Source organism: Lissotriton helveticus, chromosome 6 (genome assembly GCF_964261635.1).
Source record: "Lissotriton helveticus chromosome 6, aLisHel1.1, whole genome shotgun sequence".
Taxonomy (NCBI): Eukaryota; Metazoa; Chordata; class Amphibia; order Caudata; family Salamandridae; genus Lissotriton; species Lissotriton helveticus.
In genome coordinates this window covers 1,098,247,791-1,098,272,688 of record NC_136067.1, presented here as the reverse complement: position 1 = coordinate 1,098,272,688, position 24,898 = coordinate 1,098,247,791, and positions in this window count along the sequence as shown.

Below are 24,898 nucleotides of genomic sequence, written 5' to 3'. Positions count from 1 at the left end.
CAGGCCCTGACGGTTGCGGGTGGGTCCGCCCTTTGCCCGGGCCTTGCCTGGACGCACCCCAGGGGGCATCCCCGCGCACGTCCTGCACCACGCGGACACAACCCACTTTTGTGGGCGGAAAGCAGCAAAGGAAGTCAGGAGTTGTAGGCCTCCCCAGTGGTGGAAACTGACACAGATTCTCCTCTTCCCAAGTGTTCATTTTTGTGCAGGGCATTAAGCAAGGTTCACAATTTTACCTATTTAGGAACTTTAATAGATTCAGGTCTTAGCTGGCAATCCTTAATAAAAAAGAGAACTAGAAGCCACAAGACGGCATTTGCTGGAGTAAATGATTTCTCTTCCCACTTGGGTCAGAGTCCTTTGAAAAATACTTTGCAGATCTATAAAGCCAAGTGTATTTCAATTTTCACTTTTGGTTGGGAGATCTGGGGTTATGTGAATCTAGGCTTGATTGTGGTGGTAGAAAGTACATTCTTTAGATGCCTCTTATGGGTTGAACAAAGCACCTCTACTGAGATTTTACATGAAGAGCTTTGTATGAGCTACATTGCTGACCTAATTTGGTTGTAATCTCTTTTGTTGTGGTGTGCTGTCTGGCTAAAGGAAGAATTAAGCCTTAACAGGCTAGTTATCCGGGATTGTATGAAGCTGTTCAACATGTATAATATTCCCCGGCTGGATTATATTAAGGAGAATTTTAGATCTCTTGTAAGACCGTAGTTTTTTTTTTAATCTGCTGAGTATCATTAAACAAAACGTTATTTGGCTGATAGCAGACCTTTCTTCTCAGGGTGGCAGCCGAGAGGGGAACCTCAGCCTTGGCCAAACCATCATATCGGAAATTTGATATGGTAAAAACTGTTAACACAAAGGAGCTTTAGAGGCAAAATTTATAGCCAGATCACCCTCCACCCATAAATCACTTAAACAAAAGGATCTGACTATGCAGGGCAACATCCACTTTTTTACATAGGGCTGGTGTTGGAGGGTGTCCACCTCTACCCAACAGCTGGTCTAAACAATTTCCCAGTCTAATACAGTCCTAATGACCCAATATTTCAATTTGACTTAAAATGTAAGTCAGATCACTCAGCACATACATACCCTAGACTGAAACAGGTGTATGTAACCCACAAATAAATTGTGTGAAGGTGAGAAAATACCTCACGTGCACTACACCAGAGGAGCTACTAGCAGGTTCTCACCAGCTTGCCCACGTTTTATCATCATTGGTAGCTTTCTCACCTGTAGCAAAGAAATTGTGTCCAGGGTAAAGAAAAATAATGCAAAGGTGAAAAACAATGATCTATGTATCAGAAAGAAGACCCTGTGTACGTGAGAGATAGTAGATATCTCAAAATTAAACTTGAGCTAAGACTCACATATATGGCTTGACCCTTTAAATTGTCTGTACAAAGTCTCACCAAACTGCATTATTAAATCATGACTGTGCTGTTTCTAAGTACATACAGCGACCCTGTCAAAAATTGATTATAGTGTCCGAGTCCCAAAGGTTTCAGGGATTAGAGCACAGTTCTTAAGCAGGTACCTTAAGCAGGTACTCGTGCGACATCTTCTCGGCGGAGTGCCAGTTACATATGGGCTAAGTGACTTTTTTGGGGGTTCTGTTCTTCCAGCCCCGCCCCCGGTCTCATTAATCCATTTACAGATTTGTTACTGGGAATAAAAACTTATGCATTAAAAAGAAAAAAGAACTACTGTTACATTAATATACAACATATCTTAGTTCATGTTCGCGATCCTATGGATTATGAGCGGATCCTCGACTGTCGTTCTGTCAATTGGCATTTTTCCAATTTTATTGCCTTTATTTTTCCAACAGTGTCGCAATTTCACTTTTCCTCCTGCGTGATGTTCATTTTGGTACTTTTTAGATGCACATGCATTTCCGCATCCCCATTTAGACCTGCTGGGGTCTTGGTTTTGAACCTAATGATGAGCTTTTATTCCAGGCATCTCAACTTTAGCGTCCTGTTACCTCTTCTTTCATGTGGAGGTATTGTGACCAGACCTGAATATTTCATGTCCAACCATGTCTTGCCTGTATGGGTGTTCATGTGTTTGGCCACTGCATATGACATATCACGATTTACGGTGGCCCGTTAATGTTCAAGTATTCGCTTCTTGAGGGGGCAAATAGTGCTCCCAATATACCTTTTTCCACAGAAGCATTCAATAAGGTACCCTACATATGAGGTGTCACATGTGATGGTTTCCTTGATTTCAAAAGAATGTCCTCTTGGATCGCTGATTGATTTTAGGTTTAATCCAATTTTGCATGACTTGCAACCAGTGCATTTCACAGATCCTTTCTGTCTGGTTTGTAGCATCGTTTCCGTTTTTTTCATTTCGAAGTGGCTATTGACGAATGTATTGGATAAGGATGGAGCTTTCCTGTATGATATAAGGGGACAGTCCCCTATTAGAGTTCCAATGTACGGGTCTTTTTTCAAGACATTCCAATACTTTTTTAGGATTTGCTGAATTTGGAAGCTCTCTTTACTGTAGGTTAGGATTTGTTGCGGTGTGTTGTCTGATGATTTGGTTGCTTTGTTATTCATCATTTTCCTGTTGTCTACCAAGGTCTCTGCCCACGTTTTTAGCCTTGCCTTTTGTTCACCCTGATGAATATCTCTGTGTTTATATGCCCTTTTGAGGAGGCGGTTCTTGGTTTCCATAAGTTTGGTTTCCATTTCCTGTGGTTCCGAGCAGTTCTTCTTCATTCTTATGAATTCCCCATAGGGTATGCTCTTTTTGAGGGATTGGGGATGAAAGCTTGAGACGTGCAGTACACTATTGGTGGCAGTTTCTTTCTGTAGACTATTGTATGTATTTTGTTTGATTTGATATACACCTTTGTATTCAGGAAGTCGAGATCTTTGGAGTTGATGCTATGGGTGAATTTAAGTCCCACTTCATTATCATTTAAAATGTCTAGACATTTCAAAAATTCCAATTCTGTTCCTCTCCACAAGAGAAAGAGATCGTTGATGCATCGAAGCCAAGGAGCTACATTGGTTATATGCAGGTCGTTTTCTTCTCTCCAAGCTATGTTTTTCTCCCACCAACCCATCATAAGGCTGGCATAGCTTGGAGAGAAATAAACTCCCATGGTGGTACCGCAGCTTTGAGAGTATAGCTTCTTGTTGAATAAAAAGACATTGCTTTTCAGGCACAGTTCAATTATGTCCATTAACATAGTAGTGTCATTTAATTCTCTTATGGGTCTTTGTTGCAAGAAGTTCAAGATGGCCCTCATCCAATATCGTGATTTAATGAAGTATATAGTGAAACCACGTCGATTGTCACTAATAGGTAATCTGGTTGCCTGGTCATTTCCATTAGTACTCTCAAAAAATCTTCAGTGGCCTTAATATATGAATTAAGAGTGGGGGCAATGGGTGCTTGGAAGTAATCAACATAAGATGTAACGTTCTCATAGAGGGCACCACAGCTTGAAATTATCGGCACCCCGGGGGCTTGTTCAGAGTCTTATGCACTTTAGGCAGAAAATATATAGTGGGTATCACTGGATTTTCTACCATTAAGAAGTTTTTTTCATCATCGAGTAGACCATCTTCATGCCACTGTTTTAATTTGTAACTTAGTTTGATGGTTAGATCATTAATAGGATTATTTTTTAATATATAGTTTTCTGTGTTATTGAGTTGGCGCATGGCTTCTTCAATATAGTCCTGTTTATCCGTGACAACTGTGTTGCCGCCTTTATCAGCTGGCTTGATTTCAATCATACTGTTGTTTTTCAACGCTTTAAGTGCTTGACGTTCCTTAAAGGATAGATTTTCTTTTTTGTGACCGTGTTTCAAATTTTCCATGACCTCCAGTTCTGCCACCACTAGATCATGGAAAGTATCCACTCGATTGCCTGGATAAAATACAGGACAAAATTTAGACTGACTTTTAAAACTTGTTTGAAGATGTCTATTCACATTGATGCCCATTTCCTCTAAGACTTGAGTGGCTTATATCTCTGATTCATTTATTTCATGAGCCAGTTCATATGCCGTTCTAAGACTTTGGATTTCCTCTATCGTATATTGCATCCCCTGCTCCAATATTGCTGCTCCCAGTGTTGTGGTAGTTTCAGCTGAGGTTGGGGGCATTTTAGAAAAGAATTTCTTTAACTTCAACTTTCGGATGTACTTATACACATCTATTTTAGTTTCCACCTGGTCCTGCAGCAGCGGTGCGTCCATTGGGGCGTAGGGGCGTAGCCCCACTAGCCTGGTGGACGCACCTGCTGACAACGAGCTTTCCGTCTCCTCCTATCAAGAATATAAAAGCTTTCAGCGGGGGTTCCGGCCGGGACACACCCGCTGAAATAGGGAGTGCGTAGGGGGGTGGGGCCGGGTTGGCTGGCATTTAAACACAGTTTAAAAAACTCAGGGCTGTAGAAACGGGAGTTGCGCATTACGGGCAGAAACTTACCCGAGCATGCGCGTCAGCGTCATGTAGACGCTGAGACAGACAGAAGGGGCGGGGGGGCGCGTTTAGCCAGCCCCGTCGTTTGGAAGGCGAAAGGGCGAGTGCTGTGTGGGCCCCCCTAGCCAATCCTGGCGCTCTAGAAGCACCAGGATTGGCTGGTGAACAGCGCCAAGGACAGGCAATACATCATTGGATGCCGCGTGGGTGGCTCAGGCAGGCCGCTCAGCATCGACTGTATGCTGGCCAATCACTGTGACTTCGCATATGAAGCCATTCAGTGATTGGCCATGCGTGCGCACCGTTAGAAGTTAGTTGTTCTGGAATCTTCTTCCCTCTCTCTCTGCTCTGTGTGACTGTCTGTGAGAGGAGAGCTGCTCATCCGCCGTCTGAAGAAGAAGGAAGACTCTTAAGAGATCGTCGATTTAGGTACTGAATTTGTGCATTAAAGACGCTACAGTCTGTTCAAGTAATTTTACTCATCATTTACTGTAAATAAGTTTTATTATTTGTGAAGACTTAGAGCTGTGTGTTGTCATGTCACGTGGTGCCGGGCCCGGGACTCGGGAGGGCTGTGTCAGTGTCATGCGGTGTTGTGAGAGAGACTAGGTGGAATCTGTCAGAATGGCTGCTACTGTGCAAGGTGCTATAGTTTACAAGCAGGCGCAGCACCCTCGTGTGTGGGTGGTGAATCGGTGGTGGCACTCCCTCTCCAGCCAGCCTCGCAGTCTCTCAAAGTCACCTCCATTACCCCTCCGGTAAGCGGGTAAGGCTGTCCACTTATGTGTTTGCTGTGGGGGTCTGCTGGCGGTGGCACTCCCTCTCCAGCCAGCCTGCGAGGCTGGCTGGAGAGGGAGTGCCACCGCCAGCAGACCCCCACAGCAAACACATAAGTGGACAGCCTTACCTCTGCCACGCAGCACTCTTCCTATCCTAACTTCTGTTTCGCCTCACTGTTGTTTCCATACCTGCTCACTGTATCTTACCCCATCTAATTAACATCTATCAACGTAATTTTGCTGTTTCGCTCATCTCTCTGTCACTCTCCATTTCTCATTATCTTCCCTCTCTCACCATTAACCCTCCTTCCCTCGCAGCGCTTTCTCATTTATGCCTAGCATCTTACCCCAGTAGCTCTTTTCTTCCCCATCTCTCTTTCTCCTACAACGTAATCTTTAAGTTTATCTAATCTCTTACCCTCCTCTCTCTCTCTCTTTCTACATCTGCTCCCTCTTTCTCACCTCTCACTACCTTACTTCTTTTCACGATCTCTCGCTCCATATCATCAGTATGTCAGTTTACATGTACTCACTTACTCGACCTCGTAATTTAGAAGGCTTGGTGAGCCCTGCGAGCTTTTGAATGCGTGATTGGCCATGCGCTGGACATTGTCTTCATGAGATGCTTAGGTCATCGAAGGCTTCCCAGTGCACATAAGCGTACACAAAGCAACTCTATCGTGTTATTAATGTGGAGCACTGTCTAAGTGGTCCTGGCAACATATTTAGAAGGCACCATTTCTGCAAGGATAAAGTCGTTTGTTTTGCTCTAGGTGTGTAGGTGGTTACATTCCCAGAAATTGATATGGAAGGGTTCACCTGCAAGTGGCTGCTTTAGCAATTGAAGAATGGCATTGTTTAACATATACAAGAGAGCAGTTGCTGCCAAGTATAAGGGGGGGGGGGGGAATTTGGCACGTGAGGTTAATGGTTTAGAGGAACATCTAGTAATCTCTTCCACTGTCTCATAATAATCCCATTTTACAATCTGTCTGTCACCACCGATCTAGCTAGCTGTGCAGTTTTCTTTTTTCTTCTGTTGGTTTGCATACCTGTTGTTTTGCTTGTCTTTCTGTCTTGTAACTGTCTGCTGCTCCAGCTGGGCGTCCCTCCTTCCTTTTCGTTCATCTATCCAAATATACATCTATCCAAACATGTGTCCATCCAATATATCGTTTTTATCTATGTCAGTCTCTCCTTTTACAGCTCAACTTAACTTCATGATTACCACTAATCCTTTTTGGGTTCCAGAGTAGCGTGCTACACACCGAAAAGCTCTTCAAAGCCTCGTCAGGTGTAGTAAGCACTGTATAAATGCAATTGTCAATGAAAACGTCGCCAGTCTGGGCAAAGGCTGCGTAAAAACTGTTGGTCACGCATTTATCTGGTTTAATCTTTTCCATGGAAAAGAGCCTCATCAAATACTGGGTGACCCTGATCCCCCCTGTAATCTTGGTTTATTCCTAAAGACATCCGGTGCCTGAGACATGCACCTTGCGCCTGTTTACTCAGGTGCAAGTCTGCATGATTTAAGGGTGTTCATCAGCATTAATGGAGCCTAATATAGAAACAAGACAGAGAAACCACTTGACGTTGGAGGGAGGACTTTAAATATGGTCTACATTTGTTGCTGGCCTCCTGCCACACTATTGAGTTACAAAGATAGGCCAATTATCATATGCCTACAATAAAGTAAGAAACTATCTCAGTACGTAGTGGAGCTATTAAAGATTGCTTGCTGCAATATAAACCACATCATTCGCCCAAAATTTCTCTATATCCCTTTTTTCTAAAATTGTGAATCTTTGGCTATACATGAGAGATTTCACTTTTAGAGAGAGAAAAAACAGTACAGCATGTGAAGTGTAACGATATTAGGGACTTGGAAGGCTGTGATGCATGACCTTTTTACATGTGCCAACCTGGTGCATGGGCTATATGACTTACCAGGAATGCTAATTACATCAACACTGGACTTCCATGTCCCATTCCTTACACGAGTGAGAGTCTTCACTTGACGACAGATGCTCTTAAAAGTATTTCCTTTATTTATTTGTCCCACATAACAATTATTCTGCCTCAATAACATTTGCTAAAAGACTTGCGTGGAGCCCTTACTCCCCTCTTTATTCCAGGGCACACATGCTGCCCACATGTGCACACCCGACCCCAAAACAAACTGCTGATATATGGTGCGTCCTTTCATCTGTATAGGAAAGGGCTTTGCAGAGGTGCTAGCTGCTGCAAGAAAAGGAATGGGTCTCCAGGCTGATGTTCGAATGATGAAATACGGCAATAATAGGGGTACCGTGGGCCTCTCAGTACCCTGGGCTTTGTCACTACTGCACCAGTTGCACTAATGGACGCTAGGCCGGCACCCCCTCTCACTTCCATTCACCACTTCACTCGTTTCTTGACATTTTATTTTTATTGTTACAGTATGTGTTGGTCTCCGTTCTCCCCGACTCTCTTTTTCCACCGTGACACTCCCACTCTTTCATATCGGTCTCTATCGCTCTCTCCTCTGTCACATTATGCGATGTTTACTCTATCCCCCCCCTCAATGTCTCTTTAAATGTATTTGTCATTCTCTTTTTCGGCTCTGTGATATCTTTATTTATTTCAAAGGTTTTATCTTTGTTGGCACTAAATCACTAGCACTCTTTCCTCTTTATCTGAACCCCTCAGCTCTCTTTTCTGGCACTGGTGTATGTTCCTCTCACCAAAGGGATGGCAGGGCCGGTTCTAGCTCAGACTTGTGGTGGGGAGGGGCGGGGCTCACTCTATTTGCAAGTCTATTATGGTTATAAAAGCACCTGCTACCCCGTTCTTGCCTCCAGCAATTTTCAGGCAACAATAAAAATGTCAAGATAACTCCAGGGTGATTAATGTTCTTCCTGGAACGAGATCAGCGTTTTGTCTTGTGGAAGCTTTGATTCATCATAATGTAGTGCAGAGGGTTATCATGCCAGCTGCAAAGAACGTGTACCAATCAAATCACAAAGTGCATATAATGTAAATAGGGCAGTGGATTACTGCTTTTGTCAAAGAGATTATTTTGTTATTTGCAGTTTCTAAGTTAAAATTCTAATGTAGAATAGTGAGCTATTAACCGTCATCAAAGAGCTGCATACACACTTCAAGGCATAGATTAGAGGGTTATGATTTCCCCCCCAGCCTTTGATTATCATAATGTTGTTCATTTGGGAAGAAATCAATTCTTAATATTTTAGTGAACCACCAACCATGGTGTTACGTTTTAAATTCTGAGTTTATTCTTCTCCAGACCAAGCACTCTTAAACTATCCTGCCTACCAGTAGGGATGAAATGTGATTACTACACCTTGTAGTCCTCTGTCTTATGTAACATTTCCTATAAACTGATTTATACACTTATGATTCATTGTCTCTGTGTAATATGTGTGTGCTGTAATGTGCTCTGACATCCCACACTGCCATGGGCGACGCTATAACATGAATCAAATGCACCTGAGAGAGGTGGTTTTGGAGACTTGAGGGGCTCTGTTAAAGGATGGTAATGAAGGAGTCGTGGTGGAGGTGGTCATGGGGAGGGGGCACAAACATTAGTTGCTGCACCGGGCGCCAACAGCGCTAAAGCCGGGCCCTTGCCACTGGATGACCCTAGCTGACAGGCCAGGTTACATTTTGCTTCTCTTCTGATTTCTGATCTCTCACTCAATGCAAACCTGCATGTCAACATTCTGGAAAGTCACCAATGACTATATATATATATATATATATATAATGTATATATGTATATGTATATATGTATATATGTGCGTGTGTGTAGCTCCTGCTTGTCCCAAACTAGCGAGATGCTCTCGAGCACAGTCCGGGCCTCAAGCTGCAGCCCTATTTAAAGGTGGAAACGCTGGCATGCCGAGTCCTTTTCGCAGCCGTTGCACCTTATACGTTGTATTTTGATTATTCACAGGTTTATCAGCAAACAACCAGAGGACCCCAACCTCCTCCTTTGCTGCTCTCTCACCCGACCCCGGCTACAACCCAGAAAACACCAGTGACCAGTGTTAAAGGTAAGGAAACTGATGCTATATATTGTTTTACATGGGAGTTAGGGCTATGTATCTGGTCACTCTCCAGGCCCTCAAGCAGTGTCTCTTTCAGTGCCTGCCTCCAGCAACCACTATGGCACAGAGAGGCAGGAGGCAGTATGGCTGTATTTTGTATTTGTACTGAAATTTCATATTATTGCACTGCACCTTATACGTTGTATTTTGATTATTGACAGGTTTATCAGCAAACAACCAGAGGACCCCAACCTCCTCCTTTGCTGCTCTCTCACCCGACCCCGGCTACAACCCAGAAAACACCAGTGACCAGTGTTAAAGGTAAGGAAACTGATGCTATATATTGTTTTACATGGGAGTTAGGGCTATGTATCTGGTCACTCTCCAGGCCCTCAAGCAGTGTCTCTTTCAGTGCCTGCCTCCAGCGACCACTATGGCACAGAGAGGCAGGAGGCAGTATGGCTGTATTTTGTATTTGTACTGAAATTTCATATTATTGCACTGCACCTTATACGTTGTATTTTGATTATTGACAGGTTTATCAGCAAACAACCAGAGGACCCCAACCTCCTCCTTTGCTGCTCTCTCACCCGACCCCGGCTACAACCCAGAAAACACCAGTGACCAGTGTTAAAGGTAAGGAAACTGATGCTATATATTGTTTTACATGGGAGTTAGGGCTATGTATCTGGTCACTCTCCAGGCCCTCAAGCAGTGTCTCTTTCAGTGCCTGCCTCCAGCGACCACTATGGCACAGAGAGGCAGGAGGCAGTATGGCTGTATTTTGTATTTGTACTGAAATTTCATATTATTGCACTGCACCTTATACGTTGTATTTTGATTATTGACAGGTTTATCAGCAAACAACCAGAGGACCCCAACCTCCTCCTTTGCTGCTCTCTCACCCGACCCCGGCTACAACCCAGAAAACACCAGTGACCAGTGTTAAAGGTAAGGAAACTGATGCTATATATTGTTTTACATGGGAGTTAGGGCTATGTATCTGGTCACTCTCCAGGCCCTCAAGCAGTGTCTCTTTCAGTGCCTGCCTCCAGCGACCACTATGGCACAGAGAGGCAGGAGGCAGTATGGCTGTATTTTGTATTTGTACTGAAATTTCATATTATTGCACTGCACCTTATACGTTGTATTTTGATTATTGACAGGTTTATCAGCAAACAACCAGAGGACCCCAACCTCCTCCTTTGCTGCTCTCTCACCCGACCCCGGCTACAACCCAGAAAACACCAGTGACCAGTGTTTAAGGTAAGGAAACTGATGCTATATATTTTTTTACATGGGAGTTAGGGCTATGTATCTGGTCACTCTCCAGGCCCTCAAGCAGTGTCTCTTTCAGTGCCTGCCTCCAGCGACCACTATGGCACAGAGAGGCAGGAGGCAGTATGGCTGTATTTTGTATTTGTACTGAAATTTCATATTATTGCACTGCACCTTATACGTTGTATTTTGATTATTGACAGGTTTATCAGCAAACAACCAGAGGACCCCAACCTCCTCCTTTGCTGCTCTCTCACCCGACCCCGGCTACAACCCAGAAAACACCAGTGACCAGTGTTTAAGGTAAGGAAACTGATGCTATATATTTTTTTACATGGGAGTTAGGGCTATGTATCTGGTCACTCTCCAGGCCCTCAAGCAGTGTCTCTTTCAGTGCCTGCCTCCAGCGACCACTATGGCACAGAGAGGCAGGAGGCAGTATGGCTGTATTTTGTATTTGTACTGAAATTTCATATTATTGCACTGCACCTTATACGTTGTATTTTGATTATTGACAGGTTTATCAGCAAACAACCAGAGGACCCCAACCTCCTCCTTTGCTGCTCTCTCACCCGACCCCGGCTACAACCCAGAAAACACCAGTGACCAGTGTTAAAGGTAAGGAAACTGATGCTATATATTTTTTACATGGGAGTTAGGGCTATGTAGTATGTGGTCACTCTCCAGTGTCTCTTTCAGTGACTCCAGCAACCACTATGGCACAGAGAGGCAGGAGGCAGTATGGCTGTATTTTGTATTTGTACTGAAATTTCATATTATTGCTCTACACTTTATACGTTGTATTTTGATTATTGACAGGTTTCTTTAATATATATATTGGTAAGGCCAGCAACACACCATCATGAATACAGTACAAGAGCTGATTGCAAGGTCATTCCAGTCACGGCCACTTGAACAAAAACTACAGATAAAGCAATTAGGACCTCATCAGCCTGAAATAAATCTACAGCAAACTACCCAGGACAGAGGAAAAATGTCAAAACGAACATTCTCAAATGCCTGGTACAAAAAAGCTGATTGGCTTACAGGGTGCCCTATAAAAAATTCTCTGTTCTGCTTCCCCTGCTTGCTGTTTGGTGGTGACTTTTCTTGGACACGGCAAGGAATGGTTGACCTGAAGCACATCGCTGAAAAAATAAAGAAGCATGCGCTCACAAGAAATCATCTGGAAAACCTGACAAGACTGGGAATGTTGGGGGAAGACGCACCAATTGAGCAGCAGATAAATGATGCATATCGCAAATCCATTCAAAAACACAATGAAGCTGTTGATAGGAACAGACAAAATCTATCCAGGATCATTGATTGCATTCGTTTCTGTGGGGCTTTCGAACTGGCATTGCGAGGCCATGACGAATCAGAAACTTCCTCAAAACCTGGTATCTTCCGAGGCCTAGTGGATTTAATGTCAACCATAGACAAGGATTTGGAAACACATTTAGCACGTGCTACAGTCTTTAAGGGCACCTCTAATACAATACAAAATGAACTCCTTGACTGTATGCTGGAAATTATAAAAAGCCATATTGTGCAAGAGTTGCGAAACACAGACTTTGTGGCTATTCAGGCTGATGACACCACTGATGTGGCCACTAAAACACAGTCCGTGTTAGTGTTTCGGTACCTTGACAGTGACAGAAACATTGTGGAGAGGTTTTTTGGGTTCACACATTTAAAAGACTCTAGTGCATCAACCATCACTGAAGCTATACTGTGTCAACTGGACCTAATTTTCCCGGACTTGCCTCAAAAACAAAAACTTATCGCACAAAGCTATGATGGTGCATCCGTAATGAGTGGAAACCTTGGTGGAGTACAGAAACGAATTCGAGATGTGTACCCTAATGCTCATTTTGTGCACTGTTATGCCAACCAACTCAATCTTATTATGCAACAGGCGGTATCAAAGATCAGAGAGACACGAGTTTTCTTTCAGGATATCGGAGGCATAGCAGCATTCTTCACACGTTCCCCCAAAAGAACAGAAGCCCTTCATGAGATTGTGGACAAAAGCGTACCAAGGGGATCCTCAACTCGTTGGAACTTTCACATTCGTACAGTCAACTTAATCTTTGAAGACAGGGAGGGCCTTGAGAAATGTTTTTACGCCATATCATCCAGAGAAGACTTTGATCGCACAAGTCAGAATGAAGCCCATGGCTTTCTTAGAACACTACAAGACAAAGAGTTTCAGTTCTTGCTGTTTTTATTCCATGACATAATGACCCATGTTGATGTATTATACGATCGGTTACAACTAAAAGACATAGATACTGTCTCTGTGAAAGCCGTTACATCTGCATTTGTACAAAAGATAATGAAAGTGAGAGATGGGGTTGACGATTTGGAGAGCAAACTGCCAGAGCATTCTATTTTTGCAAACCGCAGACAAAACATCACCTCTCTGGCACGAATTGGAAAGGAGATATGTGACATTGTAATTGTGCAGGCAAAAGAACATTTTTCATTCACAAAACATTTGGTGACTGCCACTTTATTGCAAAGTAAAGAGTTTGCACAATATGATGAATCCTTCCCTGAGCGTGCTCTGAATCAGGCTGCGGAAGCATATCCCATGCTCAAAAAAGAGCAGTTGAGAACTGAGTTAACTGTACTCTACGGAATGCCTGTGTACCGGAAGGCCACAAGCGCCTTGAATTTGCTGAGGTTAATTCATAAACTGCATATGGAAAACTCACTTACAGAGACAGTGACTTTACTCAAAATTGTGATTACGACTCCAATGACAACAGTAGAAGCTGAACGATGTTTTTCAGCCTTAAAGCGTATAAAGACATTCCTCAGAAACACTATGCTAGAGGAAAGACTAAATGCTTTGGCGATGCTGTCTGTAGAGAGCAAGCTAGTCCAAAAGATACCGGACTTCAATATGCAAGTAATTGACAAGTTTGCCAAACTGAAAGACAGACGTGCGGATTTCCTTTACAAAAAGTGAATGCTGCTACTTGTTGGTTGAATACAAAAAATTCTGATTGAGGTAAGAAATGCATTGTTATCTCTGTTTTTAAAAGTTTTGTAGTGTTTGTTCTATTTGGAGACTACACAGATTTGCTCACCTTTGTTCACTGGCCGGACCTGTCTCCCGCAGGGTGAACGATTTGTTGCTTGTGTTGCCTATCAAAACTTTCCCCTTAGAAAATTGCGAAAACCTTTATACCATTTATGTTTGGGGTACTTGCGTGGACCTATGTGAAGTGTGTACAAAGCTCAGCTCAACCAGAATCACGGTAACAGCGCATTGCGCTGCCTCTTTTATATTCAGTATATTGTAAGACTGTTTTTCTTCCCCCGCCTTTCCTTGTTTTGTTTTCCGGTTTTCCCCTTGCTTGCCATTCGTTACTCTAGAGTCTAATGTTCAGTATATTGTAAGACTGTTTTTCTTCCCCCGCCTTTCCTTGTTTTGTTTCCCTGTTTTCCCCTTGCGTGCCATTCGTTACTCTAGAGTCTAATAGAGTCGGAAGGCCGTAGGGGAAGACTGTGGACTTTTCTTCAAGTTCCTGACGCTCCTGCGGAACGAACCTGGCAACCATTACACTGCTGTGTAACTTCTTCTACTCTTAGAGCTGAGATTTCCATGAAAGTCTTATAGTCTGAATTCAGCACCTGAGCATAATAGGACAGAATGTATGAAGCTCTGTGGTAATACTGAATAAGCAGCTACCTATGTTATTATGCCATCTATTAATGTAATAACTGCACTTTCACAATTGCTTTATTAACCTTCCTGCTTTCTCAAATTTGCTTGAAAATGCACGATTTTTCTTCTTTTTTTTCAAAATTTTCTTGGGGGGGGTAATCCACCCAAACCCCCCTTTTGGGGTTCGGGCTCGCTCGCTGCGCTCGCTCGCTACGGTGCTGTATGCTAATTAGTTTGCGCCCCACCACTTTAAAATCTCACCCACCGCCCCTGTGGTCCTGGTGTCTCTCTGGACAAAATGTTAGACCTTTTTTCAATAGGCTGCATTCAGCTTCAGTTAACGTGTGTTTTGACAAATTGATGATTAAATCAGGGTCTTTGGCTTGTTGGGCACTGTCCGTTACCTTTTCAATACAGTACGGTTGCGAGATTATATCCTCTTGTTCTTTCTGAAGCCTCTTTTTGTCTTGCGTCGTTTTCTCTGTAGGCTTGTGCACCTCTTCCTCTCGCCGTTGTTCTTTCAGTTTCACAACCTCTTCCTCTGCTCCTTGGATTTTGTTGGTCCTGATATAGCATCTCCATTTCGTCTAAAAAAGATATTTGACGAGATGATGTTGGTCTTACTTCATCCTCACTGAGATTCGACTCAGACTCAATTTTGGTGGTGCTCGGAGATTTAAGTATAGTTTGTTTTTTTATGTCTAATTGTTGTCTTAATACATCGAAGCGTCTGGCGAATGTGAATATGGTTCCCTACTCGTAGTCACATTCATCCCTTCTAAATTTACATTGTTTACGTTCTTGCACCTCATTCTCATGTTTGTCCAGGTTTCTATCCATATCCGTTCGTAATTTCTTCAGATCCTCCTCCTCGTGGTTGGATGCTTTAATTTGCGATTCAACATATATTGATTACCACCAATGGGGAGGATGCACTATGCATATAAATGAGGGACGGCATTCGGCATCAGTTTGGGTGATTTAAGGCATCTGATGAAGGAGACATTCCGAAACGCGTCATGCCAACATTATCCTGAATAAACCTACCTGAGAACTGCACGCTGAGTCCCTCGTTGTTTCTTTTGAAGAGGCGACCTTTCTTGGATATTGTTTGCGGGGCCACCGCGCAATTGAGGAGACCCGCCCTAACGAACCAAGCACCTGTGTGGCACAACGGAGGTTAATCGTGGGAGTGATAGTGTGCTTGGTTAGCTGTGGCCACGGGAGGGCGAATATCCGGCCTAGATGGGACCGTGACTGCACGGTGAGACACGGAGCACTGTCACGGCGTTTCCCGGATGCGCCCACCACGGAGGCTACAGAAGGCGTTGGGCAGTAAAGGACAGCAATTCAGCCCCACATGAAACTTTTCTGGATTCTGGCAGCCTTTTCCATCATCCGCCATGAAGGATGCTGGAACTTGCAGTCCTGTGATTACCACCAATGGGAAGGATGCACTATGCATATAAATGAGGGACTGCATTCGGTGTCAGTTTGGGTGATTTAAGCCATCTGATGAAGGAGACATTCCGAAACGCGTCATGCCAACATTATCCTGAATAAACCTACCTGAGAACTGCCCGCTGAGTCCCTCGTTGTTTCTTTTGAAGAGGCGACCTTTCTTGGATATTGTTTGCGGGGCCACAGCGTAATTGAGAAGACCTGCCCTATCGAACCAAGCACCTTTGTGGCACAACGGAGGTGAATCGTGGGAGTGATAGTGTGCTTGGTTCGCTGAGGCCACGGGAGGGCGAATATCCGGCCTAGATGGGACCGTGACTGCACGGGGAGACATGGAGCACTGTCACAGCGTTTCCCGGATGCGCCCACCACGGAGGCTACAGAAGGCGTTGGGCAGTAAAGGACGGCAATTCAGCCCCACATGAAACTTTTCTGGATTCTGGCAGCCTTTTCCATCATCCGCCATGAAGAATGCTGGAACTTGCAGTACTGTGATTACCACCAATGGGGAGGATGCACTATGCATATAAATGAGGGACTGCATTCGGCATCAGTTTGGGTGATTTAAGGCATCTGATGAAGGGGTGAAAGAATAAGAAATCCCTTGGGAACCTATACACACATGCAAAATTCACATCACCTTACAGCTCATTCATTTGGTTCACGCCCCATTCACCGCATTTTTAAATCTCGATAGAGCCACCGAGTACAAAGGAAAATCATATAACCAAAAAAATATTTATTTTTTTTAAATTGTAAAACACAGTTTATTAAACCTGATACACAATCTTCTCAGATTAAAAACACAACACATGAATACACAGTTAAAAACAGGAGAGGATTCGATTCATATTTCATAAAAATATATCCTATCTAATGCACGAAAAGTGAATAGCGAGTGTACAGACAAAAGTTAGACCTAAGACATTAGTCTTAACACATTACATATCTGTTATGGATTTGTATACTAGAACACAGCCTGGAGCAGTCACTATTAATGCTTCTCAGACACCGATGTTCCCCAAGCAGATTATGTACAGAGGTTTAGCGTCAAATAAAAAAAAAAACATTTCTTATTCTTTCACTGTATCAGTGCCCTAATCCCTGTTGGTGCTAAAGGGGCCCCTCTTTTCTACTTCACATCTGATGAAGGAGACATTCCGAAACGCGTCATGGCAACATTATCCTGAATAAACCTACCTGAGAACTGCCCGCTGAGTCCCTCGTTGTTTCTTTTGAAGAGGCGACCTTTCTTGGATATATATATATATGTATGTATGTATTTCTTTATTTATTTTTTGCAGCTGTTGCTAAGTACCTGCGAAATCATTGGCAAAGCCAAAAAGTCTGCTAATGCTTTTCAAAGGCGAGAGCTATTGGCTTTGCCAATGCTTGTTATACTTGCAACTTTTAGCAAATACATAAAACTTGTTTCAATGGGCCAATGTTTCTTACGGAGGTGTATAGCTCTGAATGTTAGGGGAGGATATTAAGGTGATGGCTTGTGATTTCTTTTTATCCGAATCTAATTATACCCATTTTATAGAGCACATCGATATTTATATGTCCCATTTATAACACGTGTATTCATGTATGGCTGTGATGATTTGTTTTACTCATTTATGTTTACTTGTATGATTATTATTTTTTTTAATTTTCTGAAGATGATGATGATGATGATGAGGATGACAGCACACTTCTGTAGCAGGCCCAGACTACTTCAAACTAATAAACACAAATTGTGCACACATATTTATCTCTAATTTAGAGTAAACACCACGTGCCTCACATATTAATATTTCATGGACTGGATACATGAAAAGAATCCGCAGGACTCTGGGGTGATTAACATGCTCATAACAGAATTACAAGTTCTGTTAAGTTAGTGGCGATTAAGCCCTGCACAGTCATCTATTTTGTTGCCCTTGGTGCACTCTTGAGCTGCAATGTTTAATACTGGCATAGCTATTAAATCAAAGAATGCCAAATCTTCCTATCAATTAGCAAACATATGGTTCTCCGGTGATCTTACTTACTAGGATGAGAAGGATCAATAGAAAATGTGAGGGTTTTCATAGACATATGTCTCGCCTGAAGAAACAACAGTGTTCTGCAATCAACAAAGTCCCTTGACCCTGCCAAGCAATAAACCAAAACAGCACCATTTACCCAGTTCTGTGAAATATCGTGCATTTTTATCTCTCTTCCCATCACAGTCAACCACTCTTTATCGAGGCCTACAAGTCCCCTCGCTAGCACAACCTCCAAATGACCTCGAAATCAGCCTCCAAAGAATTTGTGCGAACACCTCTAGAACTGTTTCTCACCCCAATGCTACAAATAAAACCCATGATGAGAAGTGTTCCAATCACATATTTCCATATTATTCTGCTTATTCCTGCCTTTTCCATAACCCGCCCTCTTTCAGCTCTCAACATTATAAACAATCAAATCGCCAGGTCATTCTGGATCCCCTTCAGATCCCCGCTATGCCTTTGTCTTCATCTAAAAAAAAGTACCTTCAACATGATTGTTTCCTCTCCAACTTCTTAACAATCTAAAAAACAGGTACAAGTCTATACTTTCACAAACACTCCTCGCACAGGAAGGTCAAGCAGAGTTTATCAACGAAAAACCTCCAGAGCTACTGGGGAGGGTAAACATCACTTACAACTAAACTTTTACAACGCACTACCATTACAACGCGGTCATTACAACGCAAACTATTACAACGCATTGCGCTGGGGGGCGCTCTAGGATAGGGAATAGGTTAATTTACTATCCAATAACCTTCCCTAGTGTCCACGGGGACTGGAGTTGGAATAGTAAATTAAACTATTCACTATCCAACACCCAAAAGCGCTATGCGTTGTAATGGTATGCGATGTAAAAACCACGTTGTAAAGGCAGGCGTTGTAATAGCCTGCGTTGTAACGTCATACATCCAGAGAGGCCACATTGTGACAATGAGCAATTAAATTCAGATCCATCCTTGGCTGTAAATGAACACTCCAGGCACGGACGGTTCAGGTCAGAGTGGTGGGGTGAAGCTGGGGAGGGGTGGGGGGAGTCGCCAGATGATTAAATAAGGAACACAGTTTTTTTTTAAAACACTTACCTTGAGCTCGCCTCATCACTAACTCAGGGAGGCGCCGAGCACAAGGTATGTGCTTTTATTTATTTTTTATTTTATTTTCCCTAATCTGTTGTCTGGCAACTACTCCCAACACCTGCCCTGCCCCACCTTTCTTAGCTGAACTGGCCGCGCCTGCAACTCTCCTACTTGTTGCAGATCTGACCTAGCAAAATTGAATGCCTGAAAGCCTATCATTATTTTCTTTGATTAGTCAGCATTGTTCAACCTGGCTGACCATATCTATTTCTATACTGGCCAAGAGTCCGATTGAACACATTGAGTTCTGCTTTACTACAGCAAAAAACTATCCTTTTAAAATTGCTGAAAGTAGATGATGCTTGCTCTTTTCCTGTACCACAGGAATTCCCCCGACTGAAATGTGTCAGAGGGCCAGGATTTTTCTCTTCTCTTCCTTCTATCGACTATACTTGCCCTTAGATGGGCTCATCAAGTGGTTTAACCTTGAGTTTCATATATATGTAGGTGAGTTCAATCAGTAGTATGATCTAGTCAGCTTTGTGCAATGGAGCTTAGTGGCACCGTGTAGTGTTTGAACTCCCTTGTACCAACCGAAGACTGAATAAATCATGGCAATTTGGCCCTCAACAGAGGTCTAGCTGAGATACTCCAAATTGCTGCGGAGTGCACATCAATCCTTCCTTTCCAAGAAATGGAAGCCCTCTAACAACCCTTCTCGCTTATCAATGCCACCCAGAAGGTATGACCTCACTTTGATGATAACTGTCCTTGAATAACCAGATAACCAGCTTGTCAGTACAGCCATATTGTTTGGAATGTTGAGGGTCCAGCCATTCACAGGAATGCTACCAATGGATACCAGTGCACGCCTTTTTAGAAGCTCCCTCAGTAGGCAATTGACTATTTAAAGGGACAGGTGAAGGGTGTCTTGTAGAGCTGGTACATTTATTTGTAAGAATGTCACCTTGGAGCCAATTACTACTGCTAGTTATTAAATAGGCACAAGTATGCATTGTCATAGCTTGTAAAATTAATAAATGTAGAGCTGGAGTCTTGTTATGTCACAGCTATAGTTGTTGATTTAACCAGATAACTTCATGTGTCTTTATGATGCATGGCATATCATAGCAATGCCTGTACATTAATGATCCCTTTGGCCTAAATTAAGGTCGGCCCACCAGCTCAGAAACATGGTAGCCTCTGTTCATTAGCCTAATTTATTGACCACAACTGTTCTAAAATGTGAAACGTATTGCTTGGAGATCAGTGAGATGATGAAAGGATATTTCAAAGTTCAACTAAAATAGAAACATCCACGAAGCTTGGTTTTTCACCTAAAAACTATTACAACTAGGACACAGTAACCATGATTTACTGGGGAGGTGACTAAAGGCTCTATTGTTGCCACTTAAATATTTTATAGCAATGTGGCTGCACAAATGGAAATGCAGTTAAAAGCTATTTTGCAGTTGCAGACTCTGAAAGTCACTAAATCACAGGGTTTGCAAATCCAGGAAATGCTTTGTTATGTAGTAAAGCCCTTCCATGAGTTTAAAAAGCCATTCTGACTCTGAAAATGGATTCTACAACTTATTACACAAAGAAATTCAAGGAGGGTGTGTGAAAGGGGGATTACCAACTAATTGCAAACTCCAATGGCATGTGTCCATTGTTTGTAACCATAACTGTGGTATACCATCGATCATGAGTTGGGAAAATACCTGTCGGTACATTTACAATGAATTGACACAGCGCTGCAAGCAAATCTGCTGCACAGAGCTGCGTTATTTAAAAAATGCAGGTATTTGCCATATTAACAAGAATGCAGCACATCCCTGTGCTCACCTCCGCTGCCTGGCGCCAACGTAGGCACCTTTGCACCATGGTTAAGGGGTGCCTGTGTTTGTTTATGGGAAGGAAGGGACACCTTCCTGAACATAAACAACCACTAAAGGCAATTTGCTCCTTATTTGTGTGCTGCAGAATATAGCACACATATAAAGAGAAAAAAACGAGGAGAAATAGAAGTATTTCTCCTCTTTGTGCCACTGTAACACCTCCTATTGAATGGCATCAATTTTTGGCACTGCCTCACATATAAACATCCTTGTAAATCGGGGGCAGTGTCAAAAAGCAATGGGTGTTGCATGGGTACGGCCACAGTAACACCCATTTCATGCCCCTTTGACGCATAAAACTACGCCATAGGGGGAAAATATTTACAATGTGATGTTAAGCCATACAAAGTGGCTTAGTGCTGCATTGTAAATATGAAGCAGGGATTTGCACCACCGGAGCGTCATAAAAAGTGACACTCCAGTGACGCAATGCCCTTGAAAACATGCCCCCTCATTCGCAAAGGGGAAGCTGTCCATAATGTACAACGTGCCCTTTGTGAATCATGTTGGGCGGACCCGGGACAGCAGAGAGTGGTCCAGAGGTCTGCTGCATGATCCCTCTCATATTTTTCAAAACAGAAAATATATACTTTAAAGCAAAACCTCTCCCCTACATGGACATGGGCTGCTTAAAAAAAAAAATTCTATTTGAGAATGTGAACGAAGGGATGAAAGTCTGCTTCCCCTGGAAGGCAAGAGAAGAGGTGTATCTCACAGAACCACTGAGGAGGGAGTGTGGAAGCATTGGCATCAAGGTCAAGGGTAGGTAGGTTAAGGACATTCTTCCTGTAACATCTTCATGTTTGGGCCAGTTAGGCCCAGTTGAAGCCTAGGGTCAGTCTCAGAAACCCTGCTGCTTGACATTCTTCTCACATCAGTCTCATCTTTAGTACCTTCCCTAAATGTGTCTAACCTACTAATAATATTCCTTCCACACTACCAACTCTATGACTCCTGGGAGCACCAAATACTCTCTGTAATACTGCCATGGTCTCTTATGGATTGATCCCATAGAGCAGCTACCTTGGCTACTGGTATCAAGTGCATCCCCATTCGCTTCTCCTCTGGCTGGGCTGCTGCAGATCATTAGTTATGGCTTCCTGTAACCAGTGCATGCCATGGACTACTCTTGTCTTTCCTCGTTGGCCTCTACAGAGCATTTATCCTGTCTGCAAGTAATATCTGCCTGCATGCTGGTTTCTCCTCGTTTGCTGAGGAATAGCCTCTACAGAGCATTTATCTGGACTGCCTATCAATAGCATCACAGCCGTATCGTTCCAGCTATTGGAGCTGCTCCCACTTGGCTAACACAAGGTAAATCACTCTTCCCCTCAAGTCAGGTGTAGGAGGGGGGTTCTATCCTCGGGCTCCTGACTGGAGCCCAGCGAGGGTGCAGTTCCTCCAGCTGTGTCCTTGCGATCCTCAAGGAATCAGTGAGGTGCAGGGCACAGTGTGCGGGTTTTATCTGCTAGCGACAGCTGCAATCATTCTGTTCGGGCAACGACCCGAACACTTGGCCACAATAGGTACAGTAGCCCCCTCCTGGCACATGGGTGGTAATCACAGTCTTGTGTAGACTCTTCCTGTGTCACAGCCCTTACCACGGCCCTTCCTGTCTTTTTTGGTCACCGATAAACGCGCACGCAAGTCTCAATGCTCCTAGCCCAATAAGTTCAATGGTAGCCCCCTCTGGCATAAGGGGTCATGACAACGAGATGGTGTGGGCCTAGCACTTCTGCTTTCCTTTCACAACTCAGATCATGGAGGCCCTCTCCTAGCATAAAGGGGTTTTCGGACCATTCCTGCACATGGGCAAAAACCAGATAGGTGCACAGTCATTCTCCTTACACCTCGCTATGGGAGTCGTCTTGGCAGGGCTTCCCACTGGACCTCGCTCCCTCCAGCACTTGCCTTTTCCATACAGGGCACACTGGTCTTGGCAAGCAAACATGAGCTGGTGCTCTGGGCTCCGGGGAAAGTGGCCTTGGTTTCCTTGAATGGTGTCCTCTCACCCAGCAGGGAGACTAGCAGGCCATGGCCCCAGTCCTGGTCATGGGCAGAAGTCTTGCAGAGTTTCTCCTCCTCACTTTGGAATGCATGTTGATAAATGACGATTTATGTAGTTTTGCATGCATGGACTGCTAAGGGGATGAGGCCAATAAGGGTACGGGTGTAAATAAAGTGCAAAATGACATGGGCAAACTAGGATTGCTTTACATGTCGATGTGCATTATATATGTATATATGTTTCTTTTTATTTTTTCCCCATTTCTTTCAGGTAGTAAATGCAACCTAAATGAACACATCCAAATTATGGGTACAAATCCAGGTACACAAATTTGTGTGGCTGCATGGCAGTTGAAAAATGTTTGAGTCTAAACCTCTCCTTCTTTTCATCCTTTTCCAGACTCCAAATGTGATTTAGGGTCTGAATCTTTTAAGTTTTATGTTGAGGTTCTGCGTCTTTTGAAGTGTACATTTCTCCTTTTCTTCTTTCCTCTTGACAGGCTGTCAGCCACAGCAGGCAAGACTCTGAAGCTGATTGTCCAACAACACAGTTCAGGGGAGTGATCAGAGTTCACCTCTAAATGTCAGCCACAGTGATGTTTGCATTAAAAGATTAATCCTGGGCGAGCTCCCAGACCTACTCTTTGTGAATTCTTTATCAGCCCCATCTTCTTCCCTGATATGTGGTCAGGTTCCTTTCTTGTGATCTCTCACTGAATCAAACAGCAACCTTTTGAAGTATGAAGGGAGAGTCCCTTCTTCCTTGCTCTTGTGGGTGCCTTACCCAGCTCTGTAACCAATAAAGGTGTGCTGTTCTGTGGAAAATGAGTAGTCATTTTTTGTTGCGGTCCCGAGGGATAAACTTTGGGCATACTATTGGACATGGGAGCCCCTGAGTACCTTTGCCACCAGTTGAAACGCTTACATCAAAGTCATATGCACAAATTAAGTATGGCAAAAATGGAGAACTTTCAGCTCTTTTCCCTGTAGAAAGAGGTGTTCGCCAAGGCTGCGTCTTGACTCTGACCCACTGCTCCCTTTTTATTAATGGCCTAATTGAGTCATTGACTGCTGAAAAGGATATTGATGCCCCCAGGCTTGCGAACTGCAAAATACCAGCCATGATGTTCGCAGACGATACCCTCCTGCTCTCGAAATCCCCTATGGGTATACAGAGGGCACTTGATATTTTTAGTGTCTTCTGTAGAAACAGGGGTTTGGAGATCAACCTTCAAAAAACGAAGTATATGGTATTTAATGCAAATAACAGCACATGCCCGAATCCCTGTCTAGAAGGAAGGTCACTAGAGAGGGTATCTATTTTCGAGTACCTGGGGATTACGCTTACTTAGAAAATGGATTTGGGGGCCCAAATAAAGCAAGCAAGCCTGAAATTGGCCCAGACAGCGGGGGTATCTTAAATGCATATAAGAGCTGCAATCAGAAATTGGTAGGCCCTGCGGTAGAACTCTATAAGGTACAGGCTAGGGGTGCCGCGTTATATGGAGCAGAAATATGGGGTCATTGTTCAATTGGCTCCGTATCGCACACAGAGAACTCCTTCAATAGGCAACTCCTGGGCCTCCCCTTTAGCTTCCCACTGACACCTCTCACAATGGACCTCGGGATCAGACCTATGGCAGATGAAGTAGCTCTCAGACCTATTCTATTTTGCCGACGCCTGTGGAGCACCCCGAACTGGCCGAGCTGAGAGAAGTTATGGGCCTCCAAGGTGCAGGAAAACTCCCATGGCTGGCATATATTAGGAAGGCCTACAAGGCTTAGGGGAGGGGCAATTTGTGGAATACTACAGAAGAAACCTGCCTCGTGACCCCTAGAAAGGTACTTCTAGAGACCTATAGAGAATACAAACTGGCCCAGCTATGGAGGGGGTCAACGCCTGGTCGTTTAACCCTCAGGTTTCTGGAACCAAAAGCCCAATATAGGCTAAAATCGGTGCTGGACGATATACAGATGCTCCTTGCGAATAAGCTATTCTTCCAATTTAGACATGTGATGCTCCCGCTTCGTTCGTTTACTAATAAGTGGGCGGGCACCCCCAGTCCGGTTTGCCCAGTGTGTGAGAACGCAGAAGAAACTGAAATTCATGTGTTATTTTTGTGCCATGGTTATAGGAGGGCAAGGTCTCGTTGGTTGCTACAGACATT